The following is a 17,188-nucleotide window of genomic DNA, read 5'->3' on the forward strand; positions in this document are numbered from 1 at the left end:
GCCAAGGTGGGCCACCCAAATTAAATTCCAAGCAGACAGCTGCCAAAACCTCTTCGTTTTAGCAATAAACTAAGATGTGAACTTCATAACCCTAAAGTCAATCAGGCAACCTCAGTGGTTCTCTCTCTCTCTCTCTCTCTCTCTCTCTCTCTCTCTCTCTCTCTCTCTCTCTCTCTCACACACACACACACACACACACACACACAGGAGCTTTAAACATTTTTTGATAAAAGTCCACCCATTTTTTTGCTGCAACTCTTCCAAGGGAAGACTATTCGCAGCTTAAGAGAATTAAGTGCTAGGGGGCGCGCTACCACCGGAAATGGCGCTGGGGACTTTGTTCGGAGCTGGCAGCCCGGGGAGTTCGGTGTAACTGCTAACAGTCTCCTAAGTGTTATCACAGAAAGTGGTGGTACCCACTCTTGACTCATGGAAACAGTCGTTGCTATTAGGAATAGTGCTGATAAGACAACTCCGAGAGTTTGAGCACTTTGACCTTGCCTTGGAACAACCCCCAGTGTTTTATAAAGTCAAAATTATTTGACCTTATTCTATAAGATCAAATCCTATCATTTTTCCTAACATTCCTTCAGGTAGAAGAACTGTGCTGAGAAGTGTGTGTGAGAGAGACAGACACAGATCACACAGAAAGACAGGGAGAAACAGAGATGGATGGGATACACAGGGAAAAAAATGCATTTAATATATGTATAAACTAAGTATTCCGCCTCAAGCACTCTTGAGATAAGGCTTTTTGTCCTTCCCTTTTCCAAGAAGGAGGATGGGGTTATTATATACTCTCTAGTTTCATGGCCCTTAGGTTCTCCAGGGCAAATATTCAATCCTAGATTCCACAAAAGCTCACAATTAGGGAAATCTGATATTCTCTGTTTGAAATACGAGGAATAGAGGATACCGATCTAAGATAACAGTGCCAATCAGTTTCTCAAGTAGAGATCTGAAACCCATTGTCTGAAGAAGAAAATGTGCCCAGCTATTATCATCCCATTGGTCTCCAGCCACCAGCTATACTGTGTAACAGCTGCAGAATCTAAGATCCTTGCCATTACAACACGGTATTGAAAATTACACTTAAGTATTTGCAGATAAGCAATGGATAGTAATAACAGATGCAGGTTCGATCCCTAGGTTGGGAAGGTCCCCTGGAGGAGGACATGGCAACCCACTCCAGTATTATTGCCTGGAGAATCCCATGGACAGAGGAGCCTGGTGGGATACAGTTCACAGGGTCGCAAAGAGTCCGACACGTCTGAAACAACTTAGCACACACGCATACATGCAATGGATAGTAAGAATAATAATAATTTATTTTTTAAATTACATGCTAGCTACTGATAAGTGTTCTAACTTAGGTGATTTCATTTAACCCTGACAACAACTTACAACAGCTACAATTACCCCTATTTTACAAAGGAGAAAACTGTGGCTTAGAAAGGCGAGGTAACTTGGCTACTGTCACACAGGGATTAAAAGGCCTCTGCTCTGGACATCACATTCTTCATTTTTACTGTGTGCTGTGCTGTGCTTAGTTGCTGAGTCGTGTTCGACTCTTTGCGACCCCATGAAGTGCAGCCCACCAGTATCCTTTATCCATGGGGATTCTCCAGGCAATAATACTGGAGTGGGTTGCCATGCCCTCCTCCAGGGAACCCTCCTCTAATCTCTCTTTTAATCACTACCTGTAACACACCTGGCATGGTCAGTGATCTGAATGTATCAGCTATCATTAGCTGGGATTCCCTGCTGCCAGGATGATCAGGCTTGTGGAGAAGGTCCAGAGTACATCTTGAATGCTAGAAAAAAAAAAAAAATATTTCCAGCATTATGGAGGCAAGGAACAGAATTGAACCAGATGGTCTGGGTCACTTCCTGACTTTGGGATCATTTCTATGCAATGAGTTTAGGAGGACTGAGGAAGAGTTCCATTTCACCATAGTGTTAGGGAATCCTGGAAGGCTTCTTGAAAGGAGAAATAATTGAGTTGTATCTTTAAATGGTCTGTCGTCAAAGGAGAATGCCATTCCTTTGCAATTAGATGATCTTAAATCGATATTGCCCTTGTGAGGCTTTTGAAAGCAGAGGTAAAAACTGCCAAATAAAAGCAGGTAAAACATGAATGATGTGAAAAAGTGAATGCTGCTGCTGCTGCTGCTGCTAAGTCGCTTCAGTCGTGTCCGACTCTGTGCGACCCCAGAGACAGCAGCCCACCAGGCTCCCCCGTCCCTGGGATTCTCCAGGCAAGAACACTGGAGTGGGTTGCCATTTCCTTCTCCAATGCATGAAAGTGAAAAGTGAAAGTGAAGTTGCTCAGTCGTGTCCAACTCCTAGCGACCCTATGGACTGCAGCCCACCAGGCTCCTCCATTCATGGGATTTTCCAGGCAAGAGTACTGGAGTGGGGTGCCATTGCCTTCTCCGAAAAAGTGAATGAAGAGGAATCAAGGAGACATCTGTTAGACAACAAAGAAGAAAAGTCCCTCCCAAAGCACTAGCAAGTTTTTCACTGGGGTTTCCCTCTGAAGCCTGCAGGGCAAGATGATTTTTTATTTTGCTTCTTCACGTCATTTCTTTCTTTTCCTTTCAGCCGATTGCAGCTAAAGTGGTCTGAGGTCAGCATGGTAATGAACCCTCCCTGGAAGGCAACAGTTCCTTGATCCTAGGCAGCCTCCTCCCTTTCCTGCCTGCGTGCTTGTCACCTGTCCAGCACCACTCCAACAAAATTGATTAAAGCTCCTGTAAAGGAAACAAAGAAACACACTTAACGTCTCCCTTCTCTTCCCCTGGAGCCTGCAAGGCACAGTGAGGAGGTGAAATATCCCTATTCAACGTCTAAAATCATCTTTGAAGAGTCACCAAGGAGCCTCATTAAGTAACAGTCTTTACAAATGGGCTGATTTTCTTCATTGCTTGAGACCAATTGCTCTTTTGGCTGTTGTTAACAGATAACAGATTGCTGAAAGTGAGTTTCTGACACACAGTCCTCAGCATCAGCTAGGACTGACAACAGACTGGAGGGGCTGGTGCCCGGCGTGCCTTCTTGCATGGGCTGATATGCTGGCCTCTTCTCCAACGAGGACATGGACACTTTTGGAAAGACCATCAGGTTGTACCCAGGGTGCTATGGGAGACAGACATGACTCTCAGTCTTTCCCCTTCTTGCCAATAGGCAGAGGGGAGGCCAAGAATAAAATAATTTAGATCAGGGGTCCTCAACCTCCAGGATCTACTGTCTGATGACCTAAGGTGGAGCTGATGTAATAATAATACAAATAAAGTGCATAATATTCGTAATGTCCTTGAATCATCCTGAAACTTTCTCCCTGCCCTGGTCCATAGAAAAATCATCTTCCATGAAACTGGTCCCTGGTGCCAAAAAGGCTGGGGCCCACTGAATTTTAAACCACAGAATAGAAATGTGGAATGGATTCATTTGTGCGACAATTTTTTTTTTTTACATGACCTTATGCTGACCAAGTAAGAGCAAGCGCATGGGCTTGCCATGAAGTTAGCAATGAACCCACTTAGAGGAACCCCCTAACTTGTTCCAATATATTTTGAACACACATTTTCTTGATTAGCAGGAAGTCTAGTCTTGCCCCTGGTTCCTATGCCCATGCCACTTATTTTCTGTAGAAATTTCTAGGTGGGAGAAGAGTTTACATCTATCAGATTTTCAGCCTCATGTGCTAAAGGCCATGTGTGTCCTTGAATGTGTCCTTGATAGCCTTTACTCTGGTTCCAGTGGAGCTGCCAACCACGTGAGATGACTGCCTTCTAGGGCCCTTGTCTGTCTGCAGCCAGTGGTAGAATAGCGTCCTCTTTTTTTTTTTTTGGCCACACCACACAACACGTGGGATCTTAAATCCCCCGCCAGGGATCGAACCTGCGTTCCCAGCAGTGGAAGCACTGAGTCTTAACTCAGTCTTACATCTTCCTCTTGTCAGGATGTAGCACTTTTGGCGGCCTCTCGCATGGAACAACAGAGAAGCCCCGAGTGACACTCTCTCCTTTGCAAACTCCCTCTTTCCCAAAACCCACAGACGATGCAGGGAAAGAAGATCTAAGGATGTATATTTAGCATCAGTTCAAACTTGACCTGGAGCTACTTCCTTTTCTCAACACCCTAGTCATGCTATTTAGTCTAGCTGATGGGTGAGTGTCCCTTAGGACCCCGACTTTTCTCCTTTTGGTCTGAGTTCCTTGGGGGCCTTCCACTCTTCAGACGAATGGTTACGTGACTAAACCCCATGGGTTCCATGTAAATCAGTGGATGGGGCTGGGCAACTCTTGTGGTGCATTCTGAACATTTTCTCAATAAAAAGTTCTCCGAATGTATTCCAAGTGGGAGGCTCATTTTCCTATGAGCCAGTAGTACAATCTTACTTCTGACTTCACCAGCTCCTAATCCTCTTCTGTGTTTGTCACTGGTCTGGAGGTCTCACTCACTTCTTTCAGAATTACTTTTGAACTATCTGACTTTTCAAATTCCCTCTGAAACTCTTTCAACTTTCTCTTAGATCTGAAACAATTCCAAAGGTGATATTCGTGGCCACCCACCAATCTCCATCCCCTGACCCCGTGTCCCCCTTCACACACATACACATATCCTGTTTCTATTCATCTGCCACTCTCGTAGACAGTGAAGGACAGGGAAGCTAGGTGTGCTGCAGTCCATGGGGTGGCAAGGAGTCAGACAGGACACAGCAACTGAATGACAGCCGCTTTCTTAACATCTAATCTCCTTCACACTGACCTTAAGGGAAACCATACATGTGAAAAGGAGATTCTACTGTGGCTTAAATAACTGGTGTGATGGGAGGAAACAAGACATCAACCACAAGATCTTACAGAAATTCAAAAAAAAAAAAAAAAGGATTCTTGTTTTCTATATAAATATCTCCAGTAATTAAAAAAGGACAATGACAGAAATAGATAGGGTGAAAAACAAATGAAAAGTAAATAGATTTCACTTCTAAGCCTGATAAGTGAGAAGGGTTTCCTCCTGAGGAAGATGCTCTATTAAGATTGTGGATGATAAACTCAATTTCTGGCTTTTATGCATTAGTGTTATGCCAATCACCTTGACATCCAGATGCATCCCGTTCAGAGAGGTGGAGTTGGAGGCATCTGATTTACCTTCCCTAGTGAGCAAGACCTTTGGTTAATACAATAGGACATGTAATTTCAGGCGAAATACAAGCTCTTATTTTGTTGGAAGGGATTGGTTACTATTATAAATTCTACATAAGGGTATTCTCAGACAGGGAAAAAATGAGGGCAATGGTTCAATGAACCTGACAATTTCTCCTTGAACTTTTCTTCGGTTCGTCTTCTATCACCTACAGCTTAAAAATGTGCCCCCACCAAGACTCTATCCTTAGTAATATTGTTCCATATTCTGTCCCTTAATGATCTCATGTGAACCAACCCATGAATTCAGCTACTGCCTCTCAGCAGAGGATCTCTGTGCTTGTGTGTTTGTGCTAAGTTACTTCAGTTGTGTCCGATTCTTTGTGACCCGCCAGGCTCCTCTGTCCACGGGATTCTCCAGGCAAGAATACTGGAGTGGGTCGCCATGACCTTCTCCAGGGGATCTTCCCTACCCAGGGATCGAACTGGCATCTCTTACATCTCCTGCATTGGCTGGTGGGTTCTTTACCACTAGTGCTACCTGGGAAACCCATCTATACTTTCTAATTCCATCCAAAACCTGAGCTATAACCAACTCTTTCTACAGATGACTGAAACTCACCATTTTCATTACTTCCCATGTCCCTCACATTACCCCAAACACACTATGAGGTCCATACCTTAATTAATGACATTATTTTTCCATCTACTCTGGCTCAAAACTTTAAAGTCATTCCTTGGTAGCCTCATTCGCAGATCCTGGTTCAGTCTCTCAATACCTCTTTGTCTGAACAAATATAACAGCATACCAATGCAGCTATTAGCTGCCAACATTTTTTTTTTTTTTTTTTGAACAGGGCCTGCTATACAGTTTCCCCAGAGAAATCTTCCTAAGGCACAGCTCACATAATTTCAGCTCTCTGGACAAAATCTTCTGGTGGTTACTTACTGTACACATATGAAAAGTTCCAACTCTATTATGGTCCTCAAAGACCTCTGAGTTACGCAGGATGGCTGGACTCTGCATGAGGGCCTGGAAAGGATGCTGCTGGAATGGGAGAGAGATAGCAGACCATGATGAACCTTGTGAGTGATAAAGTGTCTGTATTTCAACCTGCAGTCACTGAAGAGTCACAAGAAGGGTTTTACGTGAGGGCAGATATTGATCATACGTGGACTTCAGAAAGTTTTCTCTGGGGCTGGGCTATGTCATAAACATGAAGAATATCACAGGCTCTAAGGGGGCAGGGTTGGTGACAGGTGGTGAAACGTGAACTTAGAACGTTTTTCATAAAGGCCAATAAACACACACACACACACAACTTAAGGCACTGTAATACAGAATAACAGGTAGAAAAATCCCCAAGTTTTTTCAGAGTTGAGGACATAAGCCTGGAGAGCAATATAAGTGCATGTTAAAATAGAAAAGAAGCTTATTTACATAAGCAAAACTTCAGAGAAAAATATGCATAGATGAAAAAGGAGTTGAAAATGGGTTCAGGGGTAAAGAATAAGGCAACTCTCTAGCTCTTGGCTATTTCTATTTTAAAATAAGACTGGGAAAGTTAGAAGGGAAAAATATTTATTTTTGAAATTGAAAAAATAGGGTGATCGTTTTCTGTTGAATCGGATATGCGAGTGTGTGTTGGGGGGACTTGCTGATTTCTTTGCAGGGAAAAAAAAACGCTTCTGTGGAAGGTTTTGTAGATGAAAGGATTTGATTAATTTTAAGAAAGTGGACTTGAGAAATGGGGACACAGATTGTTCTATTACGGCCTGTTAGTAGGGCAATAGAGATTTTGCATTTTTTTTCTTAACCTCTTCTTGATTTAGGGAAATTTAATGCTGGAAGTGCCGAAGAATTGATGCTTTTGAACCATGGTGTTGGAGAAGACTCTTGAGAGTCCCTTGGACTGCAAGGAGGTCCAACCAGTCCATCCTAAAGGAGATCAGTCCTGGGTGTTCACTGGAAGGACTGATGCTAAAGCTGAAACTCCAATACTTTGGCCACCTCATGCGAAGAGTTGACTCATTGGAATAGATCCTGATGATGGGAGTGATTGGGGGCAAGAAGAGAAGGGGACAAAAGTGGATGAGATGGCTGGGTGGCATCACCGACTCTATGGACATGAGTTTGAGTAAACTCTGGGAGTTCGTGATGGACAGGGAGGCCTGGCGTGCTGCATTTCATGGGGTCACAAAGAGTTGGACACAACTGAGTGATTGAACTGAACTGAACAGAATGCTGGGAAGTGTGAAATAAGACCGCAGGACTTAGAAGCAGAATTTTTCTTATGGTCCAGAAGCTGTAAGTCTTTTACAATTTGTCTTCCATTGGGAGTAAAGATATTTAAGTAGCAGAGGATGGGAAAGGTTTAAAGCAGAAAGTGTGGAAGAGTTGGAAAAGAGAGACTATAATTAAATAGCAGCATGTAACACGTGGGGTTTCCTGGTGGCTCAGTGGTAAAGAATCCGCCTGCCAGTGCAGAAGATGCAAGTTCGATCCCTGGATTGGAAGATCCCCTGGAGGAGGAAATGGCAACCCACTCCAGTATTCTGGCCTGGAGAATCCCATGGACAAAGAAGCCTGGTGGGCTACAGTCCATAGGGTTGCAAGAGTCAGACATGACTGAGCAACTGAGCACAAAGCCGAAGACAAGGCTGTTTGACAGGTGGGTGTCCCAGGCATAGAGTGTAAGAGTCTCAGAGTTGATGTCACAACCACTGGTATAAAACACTCTCATGAGGGTATTTCATTTGGCTCCTTGAAAAAAAAATTCCCTAAGTGAAAGAAAACATGTGGGAAATTCTGGAACTGAGAATAGGCCAATCAGGCTGGATTAGAAATCTGAGCTTCCCAGGCCAAAATCATCCTTGGCTAGGCCAAACTGTTTTAGCCTAAATAGGAATGGAAGAAATTCAACTCACTCTGCAATGTTGGCTATTGCAACAAGCCCACTTTCTTAAAACTGATCAAACCCTTTCATCTGCAGAACCTTCCATAGTAGGTCTTCCCAGCCAGGGGAAGATGCTACTTTGTGGAAAGCCTCCCTTAGAGTATCAGTTCCTCCTGCTGGAAAAGGGGATGAGGGAAATAGATTAAAATTCACACACTATAATGTGTGAACATGTTCGTTTGTTTGTCTTTGGTGAAATGCTTTCAGAGGCAGAGCTGTGAGTTTGCAATAGGAGCTGCAACTTGATGAAAATTCTGGCTGTAACTTAAGTTGACTTGCTACTCTTGTAATGTTTGCTAGTTTACCACCCTGTGGAGCTTCTGACACTTTATCAAGCACATTACTATATTCTTTTTTCCTTCATTCTCTCCTTACTTTTTTTTTTTTTCTGTTAAAAATACATGTGCTTTTATATGATGGACTCTATCCAGAGATGAAAAACCAAGGACTCTGATTTTCTCAAAGACTAGCAGAGGAGGTAGAAATTGAAATGAACAATGATAATTGGAGGATGGAATCTGGGACACAAAATGTGCTAGGAATGCTTATAACAAAAACAGAACTTGTCATCAGGAACAATTAATATTAGATTCTATTATTAAGAGTCTGTCATGTGCCCAGTGATTTCTGAGCATCTTTCAATCATCTTTCAATGATTTCTATCATATGCATTGTGGGGAGTATGTAATAGAAATCATCCCATTTAGTCAAATACATAAGTTGAGTTCAGTTCAGTTCAGTTGCTCAGTCATGTCTGACTCTTTGTGACCCCATGGACTGCAGCACACCAGGCCTCCCTGTCCATCACCAACCCCCGGAGTTTACTCAAACTCTTGTCCATTGAGTCGGTGATGCCATCCAACCATCTCATCCTCTGTCGTCCCCTTCTCCTCCCACCTTTAATCTTTCCCAGCATCAGGGTCTTTTCCAATGAGTCAGTTCTTCGCATCAGGTGGCCAAAGTAGTGGAGTTTCAGCTTCAGTCCTTCCAATGAATATTCAGGACTGATTTCCTTTAGGACGGACTGATTGGATCTCCTTGCAGTCCAAGGCACTCTCAAGAGTCTTTTCCAACACCACAGTTCAAAAGCATCAATTAGAAGTAAGAGATGGGTTTTATTATTTATTGCCCTATTGATAAGGAAAGTGAAGTTTAGAAAAGACAGACAGCTTGGCCAAGCTCACCCCCAAACCTTGTGCTCCAGGTTTCTTTTTCTCTCCCTTTTTTCCACAGTCTCTCTCCCTATCTCTCAATCCCAAGGACTCAGTGATACAGAGCATGCAAATCGTGTTGCACAGTGTATGGCAACCCCATAACTTCTCAATAAATGGTGGCTGTTCTTTCTTGGGCACATCAGGAAAGGCTTTGCTGGGGAGATGGTGCTTGAACTAGAAACTGAAAGATACTCAGGTCAAGTAACAGTGACATTTCTCATTTCATTTAATATTTATGAGGAACCCTGTGAGATGGGTGTCATTAACCTCACTTTTCAAACTAGGAAAACAAAGCTCAGCAAGTTTAAATAACTGGCCCAGGGCCCAAAAAGCTGGCAAGCTGGAGATCAGAGATGGGGACTCAAGTGTCCTAATTCAAAGGAAACCTCATCCCACTATTATATCTCTGCCTTGATGGCTTTTAGACCCAATGGTTGAAACCCCTAATCCTTTAGTGAAAGCAGAGTGAAACACAAGATAGATACCAGCTTCCCGTTAATCCTTATCCCCTGGAGTATAAGATTTCCCTTGGAGAGTCAAAAGATACATACAAATGAGTAAAAATCATTGCCTACTCAGTAATGCTTCCAATATGTGCATACATGTTCTCAAGTAACTGAAATAATTATATGAAATAAAGGAAAAGGAAAGAAACCCAGTGCAAAGAGTGTGTTTACAGGAAGGTCTTCTTAATGAGCTCTCTACTTAGTACATTTTGTTGTCTGTAAAGGAAAGGTGTGAACAGAGCCAGTGTGGCTCTGCTAAGAATTACTCCAACTTGCTCCCATCAATTACACTGAATTTTTTGACAAACCTCTACAGCTCATGGGAAATTTCCAGATAGGATGCTAATAAATCTACCTAACCTTGTCACCCCCCCCAATATGCCAAATTTTCAGCATTCAAGATAAATAGCATGCATGCATTATGAGACTGAACTTGACTTCCCAGAATTTCCATAAGGCTCTGGTAGGTTAATGAGAGAAAATGTTATTTTGTCTCCAGGATATAAAAGAAAACGCTTGTCTTAAGAAAAGCACCACACTGGCAGGCAAAGTAATTTTGCTGCTGGGCTCCTTTGAGATGCCAAGGGCCATGGGGTGGAGAGGGTTCTGGCTGTGGTCATGTGTTATCTGCCCAATATAAAGCCACACTGGAGAAGTGTGCAGTGTCTAATACAGAACACTGCATACACATATGCAGGATGCCTAGACCTTGGGGCTGACCTGCTAATAGCAAAGCTGATTATCTGCAGGTTTTCTACCTAAACCATTAACTTCCATTTCAGAAAGGAAACTCATAAAAGTAAAACCAAACTTATTGCCTGAGGGCAAGAATGATTATTGATTCTAAGAAGAACTAGCTTTCCTTGAAGATATTCCAAGGTGACGTGCCAAAGTTAATGGTAGCATGGCATCTTTGTGAAGAGCTGAGTTCTGAAGCCAGAGAACATGTGTTCAAGCCTCTGCCTTGCTATCTGCAAAGATTATAAAAAGTGATGATAGTACACATTCCATTGTGGTGTTTCCAAGAAAGGATTGATTTTGACAATGCACAGAAAGCACTTAGCATTCAGTTCAACACACAGTATACCCTCAAATCAAAGATACATTTTGTGTAGATCATGCTCTTAGTTCATACTCTGCCCCAGGATCACATCCTCCAGGAACCCCCACCTCTCAAATCCAGCTGAACCAGTTAGTCACTTGCTTTACTCATGTTCCGCTTACACCTCTATCACCACACTTGGCGTGATATATTACAGACTGTGTCATTGTTTTTGCTTCCCCCACTAGATTCTAAAATGCTTCAGGGTAAAGAATCTGAACTTTTATATTGTATTCCATTGTATTTATCTCCCAGATCTATACAATTTCTAGTATATGGGAGGTTATCAAAAGTGTTTGCTAAATTAATGTATAAATGCACTGTCTCATTTTGTCACCTGAAACATAGAAAAGACTAATGTCTCAACTTCTAAGTTGAAAGGGCAGCTAAACAAATTGGCTGAGCATGAAAGAACTGATGCTTTCAAACTGTGGTGCTGGAGAAGATTCTAACAGTCCCCTTGGATAGCAAGGAGAACAAACCAGTCCATCCCAAAGGAGATCAGTCCTGAATATTCATTGGAAGGACTGATGCTGAAGCTGAAGCTCCAATACTTTGGCCACCTGATGCAAAGAGCTGACTCACTGGAAAAGATCCTGATGCTGAGAAAGATAGAAAACAGGAGGAGAAGGGGATGACAGAAAATGAGACGGTTGGATGGCATCACCACCTAATGGACATGAGTTTGAGCAAACTCAGGAAGCTAGTAAAGGACAGGGAAGTTGTGCTTCAGTTCATGGGGTCACAGCAAGTCGGAGATGACTTGGCAATTGAACTACAATGTCAACTAAAATTCTTCTTTTTTTTCCTTAATAAATTATGGGAGCAAAGAACTCTCAAATTCCTATACATTAATGGTACAATTCTCAAGTGTGGATATGAGGATATCCATTGTAAAAGCCATTATAAGATAGTTTCCACTATTATGGTCCCAGCTGAGAAAGAACATAGTAAATTAACCACAAATTACATCTTAGAAGAGTCTTCCTTCCAGACCAAGGCTGCAAAAGGATTTGGATACTTTGGTTGCATAAGTCTCTGCTAGACTTGCCTGATGAAACCAAAGGAGGCAATGCCCTCAGATATTCTGCCTCATTAGAAGACCAGAAGAGGAAAAACAGAGAACTAAGAGAAAATTACATTAGAATTGCAACTGGAATTAGAACTGCCAGTGTTCCTGCTGATTGGCATGGCATATTTCTTTAGCCAGTCCTCTAGGATCTGGGCTTTACTTCTTGAGGACATAGAATTTCAATCAGTTAAAAGCCTAAACTTTGTGGTCAGAGAGACCTGGGCTTGAATCAATGGTTGTGTTACTTTGGACCAGTTATATGACTCTTACGGACTGGGTTTTTCTCATTGGTAATAGATTATAGTCGGCTACCTAATTCTTAGGGTTGTTGCAAGGATTTAGTTTTGAAACGTGAATGTAAAGCATGAAAGTTGTGGTCACAAGAAATCACCAAGAAATGCTACTTTTTGTTGTTTTCTTGACTACAACCTTTTTATCATCCACCTTGCACATGCTTCTCTTTCTGATAAGACCATGATCCACATTAACTCACTCTGGAGGGAAAACATGGCCTGATGTTTGTCTTCTGTGATTTTTACCAGGCTCTTCCTAATGTCTGTCCCATCTGAGAAAGCTTCTCCAAATATGCCCATGTGACACCACCAAGCATATCAATACTAGCCTGATAAAAAGTGATTTTTTTTACTCTAAGTTCGCTGGGATTTGTGTCATTTCTCAAGTAAATTTAAATGTGGTTTAAACAATAGACTGTATTTTGTAAAGATAAATATATAGACAGAAAGACACACACACACACACACACTTTTCAATTTTATTGCATGGATCCAGTGGGGAGAAACAAGATTTCACTTTCAGATTCTCCACCTGCATGGCAGGGGTGTAATGAAAATGCCTGTCAGGGAAAGTAATGTGTTCAATATTGCACCAGTATTAAACATCAGCAGAGACTTCTGTGCATTGCAAATAATTCCATCACCTGCCCATACGACATTGCTCTGTGTTTTATCTGTGGTAGGATAATATCAATATGTCAAGCATGAGGAAAAGGATGTCTTATGAGATTGATGTAAGGAAGAGCAATGACAAGCACACAAAAGGGCAGCCAAAGGCGCCAAAAAACTTGTCAGAGGAAAAGGCCATGATCTCTCACGGATGTACTTTGAGTTTATTTTTTTCTTGCCCAGGTCCAGAGACCATAGAGGCTGCCTGCAGCCTTGATCAAGGATGTTAAAGAAAATAAAACAATACTGAGTTTAGCAAAAAGCCTTTCAGCGACCACTGAATGTCTAGGAGGGGAATAATAGGCCAAGGCAGTTAGGGAGCCTATGGAAAACAAACCCCAGAATGTACCAGGATGTCCCAGTGAGCGATTCTCAACAGATGCTGGTTTTCAAAATACCACCGAGAGAAACTTCTTTGGGACCTAGAGCATGACAACTGAGAAGAGGGTAAATTTTTCTATAGAGAAGAAATTTGCATACGGAAAAGAAGAAACGTGATTGTCAACCTAGATGGATACCATTCTTACAGAGACAAAATTGAAAAAGAAAATCCGAAAAAAATAAAAAAAAAAAAAAGAAAATCCGGAGGTAGTTTTAATTCCTATTCTTACTGTCCCAATTTTAGCTTTTGTTACCTCTTCTTGTTGTATTATTTAGTATTCCTTTTTACATCCTGGGTACTTAAAATCAAATTGACAGCTTTATATTCCCAGTGCTTACCCCATACCTTCTCACCTCTGAATGCCTACTACGTTTTTAAAGACCTTTCTTGGGTCTCTTCACCTACATAAATATTTCTTAACCTTCAAGGGCCATATCAAAAAGAATTTCATCCAAGAAGCCTTCTCTGATTAAAGATTCCTTGCCTCTGAAAAATTCCATGACTGACATCTCACTGATTGTTTTTAATTTTTTATTATAATTGCTTAGATAAAGGTACTGGGAAGCACACTCCTTGAGGATAGGATCCACACTCTTGGCCATGGGTCAGAATGTACGATTGGCACAACGCGGCCCTCAGTTAATACATTAAAACATTTACTGAGTGATTTATACACATGTTATATGTATATAATATGAATATATATATATGCATGTATGTATGTATATCCCCAATAGTGTCTTGCACAAGTGATATGAAAAAGTGAAAGTCAGTCAGTCATGTCCGACTCTTTGCCACCCCACGGACTATACAGCCCATGGAATTCTCCAGGCCATAGCCTTTCTCTTCTCCAGGGAAATCTTTCCAACCCAGGGATCGAACCCAGCTCTCCCACATTGCAGGCGGGTTCTTTACCAGCTGAGCCAAAAGGGAAGCCCAAGAATACTGGGCTGTCTAGTCAAATCTAGTTTTTCCAGTAGTCATGTACGGATGTGAAAGTTGGGCCATAAAGAAAGCTGAGCACCAAAGAATGGATGCTTTTGAACTGTGGTGTTGGAGAAGACTCTTCAGAGTCCCTTGGACTGCAAGGAGATCCAACCAGTCAATCCTAAAGGAAATCAGTCCTGAATATTCATTGGAAGGACTGATGCTGAAACTCCACTACTTTGACCACCTGATATGAAAAACTGACTCATTTGAAAAGACCCTGATGCTGGGAAAGATTGAAGGCAGGAGAAGGGGACGACAGAGGGTGAGATGGTTGGATGGCATCACCAACTCAATGGACCTGAGTTTGAGCAAACTCCAGGAGTTGGTTATGGACAGGAATGCCTGGTGTGCTGCAATCCATGGGGTTGCAGAGTCGACTGAGCAACTGAACTGAACTGAAGAATACCAGAATGGGTAGCCTATCTCTTCTCCAGCGGATCTGCTTGACACAGGAATCCAACTGGGATCTCCTGCATTGCAGCCGGATTCTTTCCCAACTGAATTATCAGAGAAGTCTGATAGTGATACAGTGGGTGCTCAATAAATCATTGATGGAATAAACAGAAGAAGTTAAGGAAGGCCCTGAAATGCTGGGAATACGTTAAAAGAACCATGGAAGAAAGGAGGATGAAGAGAAGAGAAATTTCCAATAGCGCAGTAAAATAATTTCTGTTTTTTTCCTTTGGAAAATAGAATAAAAGTTTAAATGACCATGAGTATTCTCCTGAATGATATACTGTTATAATTCTCTCTTTTCATTCAAGATCTCTGAAACAGAGAAACAGGGTAGGTGATGGACCACATTTCCAAAAGCTGTTTCCAAAATGTACTTTTCCCTAATCTGGTTAGCTGCATTTGTGTGGTATCTTACAAAAGGAGTGGCTTGAAAACTGGAAATAGAACTGCCATATGACCCAGCAATCCCACTGCTGGGCATACACACCAAGGAAACCAGAATTGAAAGAGATACCTGTACCCCAATGTTCATCTCAGCACTGTTTACAATAGCCAGGACATGGAAGCAACCTAGATGTCCATCAGCAGATGAATGGATAAGAAAGCTGTGGTTCATATACACAAAGGAATATTACTCAGCCATTAAAAAGAATGCATCTGAATGAGTTCTAATGAGGTGGATGACACTGGAGCCTATCATACAGAGTGAAGTAAGCCAGAAAGAAAAACACCAATATAGTATACTAACACATATATATGGAATTTAGAAAGATGATAATGATGACCCTATATGCGAGACAGCAAGAGATACAGATGTAAAGAACAGTCTTTCGGACTCTGTGGGAGAAGGCAAGGATGGGATGATTTGAGAGGGTAGCGTTGAAACATGTATATTATCATATGTTAAGCGGATCGCCAGTCCAGGTTCAATGCATGATACAGGGTGCTCAAGGCTGGTGCACTGGGATGACCCTGAGGGATGGGGTGGGGAGGGAGGTGGGAGGGGGGTTTCCAAATGGGGAACATATGTACACCTATGGCTGATTCATGTCAATGTATGGCAAAAACCACTACAATATTATAAAGTAATTAGCCTCCAATTAAAATAAATTAATTTTTAAAAAATAATTAAAAAAAAAAACAAAACAAAAGGAGTGGCTTGGCATCCAATAGGGACTGGATTGTGTACAGCATATTGCTTGGAGAAGCAAATACTTTATAGTGACTTTGAGCAGGGGCCCAAATAATATAGAGAAATTCTAGTTTAAACATTTTTTCTCTGAGACTGCTGCTGAGGGCTACCAAAAAAAAAAGTCACCAAATTCTCCCAATTACAAGTTAAGTATTTGAAATGCAACAACAGTGATCTTTTCACTCAGTGTTTGGAAAGACTGTCTGGAAACCATCTGTACCGGAAGCTCTCGGGGCACTTGTTTAAAAATGCAGATTCCTGGCCTCTTTCCAGACCTACTGATTACTTAGATTGCTATATTTTTGTAAGGAAGAGAATAAGATACATTAATATTTACTAGCATCTATCATTTATTTAATTATATATACACGTGGCTCAGTGGTAAAGAATCCACTTGCCAATGCAGAAGACACAGGTTCGATCCCTGGGTCAGGAAGATCCCCTGGAGAAGAAAATGGCAACCCCTCCAGTATTCTTGCTTAGGAAATTCCTTGGACAGAGGAATCTGGTGGGCTACAGTCCCTGGGTTCACAAAAGAGTTGGGCATGACTTAGCAACTAAACAACAAACAGCAACGTATATTTGCATACACACATACACACACACACACACACACACACAGATATATATATATATAAAATAAGTACTTATATTATCATAGTTCTTGGCCCTGAAACATAAGAGACTTTCAATTACAGATACTTATTAGATTTAATCTGTTTTTTTCAAGTTTACCTTCTTTGCTGGCCCACAGGCTCATACATGATCTTTTACTCCACCAATGCCTCATTTCCTGGATGGGAGAATATGTTAATATGCAAATATGAATGAATAAATGAACTATTAGATGTATAAATAAATTAGTGATTAATATATTTGGTATATAACTCATCAAAGTATTTATACTCTCAGTAGGTCCACATCCAGAACTGCTTATATAATTCACAACACTCAGTAAAATGAACATGTGCAAAAATGAAAACTATTTAAAAATTATTGAAACTTTCCAGATGGTGACAGCAGAGCATTAAAAAAAGCTCAGAGCTCTATGCAACTGTGGAGGCTGCATAGCCAGGAATCTGACCTTGTTTACAACATAGACAGTGTTGTTCTCTGTGGCATGAATGAATGAAGGGAAGGCCCAGTGTAGCTTTTCATCTCCAGGTCAGGAGAGGTGGAAGGGAGTCGCCCACCCCTGCAGCCAT

General features: G+C 41.7%; 1 protein-coding gene across 5 annotated transcripts in view; it reads right to left on the reverse strand.

The window, feature by feature from the left end:
• Window positions 1–17,188, reverse strand: part of NRXN3 (neurexin 3) — a 1,787,606-nt gene that overhangs the window by 631,478 nt on the left and 1,138,940 nt on the right. The window lies entirely within an intron of this gene.

The sequence above is a fragment of the Bos grunniens genome, chromosome 10 (genome assembly GCF_055505025.1).
Source record: "Bos grunniens cultivar Pamir isolate PY7600 chromosome 10, Bosgru_T2T1.0, whole genome shotgun sequence".
NCBI classification, from domain to species: domain Eukaryota; kingdom Metazoa; phylum Chordata; class Mammalia; order Artiodactyla; family Bovidae; genus Bos; species Bos grunniens.